Genomic DNA, 3,213 nt, shown 5'->3' with positions numbered 1-3,213 from the left:
ACTGGAACAACATATGTCGCATGTCTTCAGGACCCCTATGGCACACCGGACACGCCCCGTCAATAGGGATGTGCCTATTAGCAAGAATGGAGTTTAGTGGTACAATTCCACGCAAGGCACGTCAACAAAAAATTTGTATTTTCCGTGGTACTTGTAACTTCCAGAGCTTCTTCCAAATTGTTGCCTGCATAGTATTGGTGGACGCTGAATTCGCAAGGGATTGACCCCTAAACTTGTGTGAAGAGATGTTGAAGAAGATGAGTTGATGATCTCCGAGACATATTGACACAACCTTCTCCTAAAACTAGGGGCAGGGCCGCCACAAAGATCCATATTCACAAACGTCGTAAGATATTATATCTTTTTCATTTATAATTTGTCCTTTCTTCCTAGAGTTCACTTCATTAGGGGTTTAGTTCTGTATGATTAACGACATTACCGTCGTACTGTACCGTTGGTCCACGTGTCATGTAGCCAAACATGACACATGTCCATACTCCATTTGACTACCGATTTCAACATGTGTGCATGTCCTATATGTACATGCGGCGCACGACCGTCATATCATACCACGTGTTCGCGGTTAGGAAACTACCAGTCTTGCAGTACAATGTATTTGATAAGTTAGTGGCCTCTGAGACATATTTTCACGTTCTCATCCTCAAATCCTGGCAGGACCACCATACAGATCCATAATCACAAATAATGTGAGACTAGAAGTTTTTTCTTTCTTTTGCGATTTTTCCTTCCTTCCATAAAGCTTCGGTGGGGATCAAAATAAAGTTCCGCATGATTAAACACAAAATCTAGATTTTTTGGGTCGTATAACTTGGGCTCACGTGATAGAGTATACATCAAAGACCTTTTGAATAAGGATTGTATCTCATTTCATGATTAGTAAGCTAGTAAATCACTCCCCCAAAAGAATTTACTGCCCTTAGCACACACACTGAAGTACGCTCTACTTTTCATATTTACATCTTGGCCCGTTTAGCTCAGTTGGTAGAGCGCAAGGCTCTTAACCTTGTGGTCGTGGGTTCGAGCCCCACGGTGGGCGGTTGTTTTCTTTTTCGGTTGCTCATCATTAATTTTTACCAGGCCAAGTACGCGCATGAAAGGGGGGCGAAGCAGGGAATTCACGAGCGCGACAGAAGCTGGAGCATGCATTTGAAGATACAACAAGAAGGGATGGCCATATTTTTACTGCCGCACGGGATGAGAACTTTGCAACATCTGAAGAAGCTGGCAGTGGATAAAAATCGGCTCCACCTGAAGAATACTTACCTGCAGTCGATTCGTCGCCCGCACATGAGTGCTAGTGGTATCGTGCCCCCAGCACAGCTCATGGCGTGCCTCTTTCACTAATCTTCAAAGGACAGGCAATGACAAGAGTTTTGTTTGTTGCCTGAATAGTACTGTCTCCAGCTTTGCTCTTTTTGCCTGCCTGTCTTGCATTTGGATCTTTGTATGCCCACTCCTACTTGGGGGCCTCTTTGATTCACATGATTTTCCAAAACACGTGAGTAAAAACTAATGCAGAAATAGAGTGGCATGCCATCTTCAATACTACAGGATTGTGAGGATGTTTGAATGTGCATAAAAAGCGTACCATTCTTTCAAGAAGGTTAGAGTAGATGAAAATGTTATGTGAAATCTAGTCCAAATGAAAGATTCCTATGGTTTGCAATCTATGAATCAAACAAACCACGTGGGAAAAGATCCTAAGGGCTAGAATGCTCCAAAATACCTTGGCAAATCCTTTGAATCAAATAATGATTTACTTTCGATCTTGTTGCATGGTAAGTGATGTCTTTTCATTGGCAGTTGGCAGTTGCTCCAGCATCACGACGGCTCTAGAAATGGCTTCTGACAGAATGTACACACACGTGGTTCCAGGTGTCGCATCAGAATATCCATGCACATTTCAATATTTTAGATAGACATACATGAGATGGACAAACATACACTCATAGCACACACCCAGCTGATATTGTTGCCAGCCAGATCAGCGCCAGATCATCCGTTGATGTGGACTATGGAGCGACGGAGCATCAGCTCCATCTGCTCCTCGAACTCCTCATCGATGGCAGCGTAGACCTGGCCCGGCACTGCCGCGCGCGGACTGCAGCGGCGGCGGCGGCTGCTGGTCCTCCTCGTCGCCAGAGGAGATGATGATCTCCGCCTTCGTCCAGGATCCGCTCGCCGATGAGTATGAGGCCCGGAGTTTGATGACGGCATTGCTACGATCCGCCAGATCCCGCCCCAGAACCGCCTGCCGACGCCAAGGCCCAGGAATTGCCTATCGCCGGAGATGTGGAGGGAAATGGGTGGGGAGAGGGGAGAGAAGGAGGAGAATGCGATGTGGACGACGCCAGAGTGCGGTTTATATAGTTGCGACCAGGCCATGCGAAGGGCCGGTCAGCCGTTTCAATGCGGCGCATCGGCCAAAGTTGGTTCCTCAGGAAACTGCGTCCGCATTGAAGCGGCGACTGCTAAGAGGCTGCGTAGGTCAGCTCAGCCCTCCCCTCACCGGTCACATCGCGGCATCAATGCCGGTCTCCCCGTGCTCTAGGCCAGCATGAATGTGTCGTGGTAAGTGGCGCGTGCATGAGAAGAAAGCGCGGGTAAGGGGTTTTTTGTGGGACGAAGCGGTCAGAAGCGGGTGTGAGATTGGTCCAGACTCCCGTAAAACCTCCCACATTTGTCTCTGGTTTGCGAGAGAAATCACGTTTATACCGCGTCGAGGACCGATACATGATCGCCTTGGATGACTTCATGATCCGGACTGCATAGTCCGGACGGTTGCGAGAGGTTGGAGGGAGGGACGACGTCAGAGATGCCCTTACTTAGCAAATCGAGCCATATAGATGTGATGCTGTGTGCATCAATGCCACACACTAGTTTTAAAAAATAGGGTTTTTATCATTTTTGTCACTAGTTGTGTCCCACTACTCAGTTTTGCCATTAGAAGTTACAATTACTCAAAAATGCCATCGATCCGTGAGATGTTTGCTCAAAAATGCCATCGTTCCTTTAGATGTTTCCTAAAAAATGCCATTAGACATCGTTATTTCCACATCAAACTCATTGACCATGTTATATGGCAAAAATAAGTCTAGACCCACATGTCAGTTCTCCCTATCTCACAATGATAAGTGTGGCCCCACTTGTCAGGAGTAACCAAACGAATAATTTTATAGGAAAATAAGAACG

General features: G+C 46.6%; 1 non-coding gene across 1 annotated transcript; it reads left to right on the top strand.

The window, feature by feature from the left end:
* The first annotated feature begins 984 nt into the window (after positions 1-984).
* TRNAK-CUU lies at positions 985-1,057 on the top strand. Its single transcript has one exon. It is a non-coding gene; the product is annotated as a tRNA-Lys (tRNA).
* The last annotated feature ends 2,156 nt before the right edge of the window (positions 1,058-3,213 follow it).

Source organism: Triticum dicoccoides, chromosome 5A, assembly GCF_002162155.2.
Source record: "Triticum dicoccoides isolate Atlit2015 ecotype Zavitan chromosome 5A, WEW_v2.0, whole genome shotgun sequence".
NCBI classification, from domain to species: domain Eukaryota; kingdom Viridiplantae; phylum Streptophyta; class Magnoliopsida; order Poales; family Poaceae; genus Triticum; species Triticum dicoccoides.
Note: the sequence above shows the minus strand (reverse complement) of the source record. Positions and strands in the feature narration are given on the sequence as shown.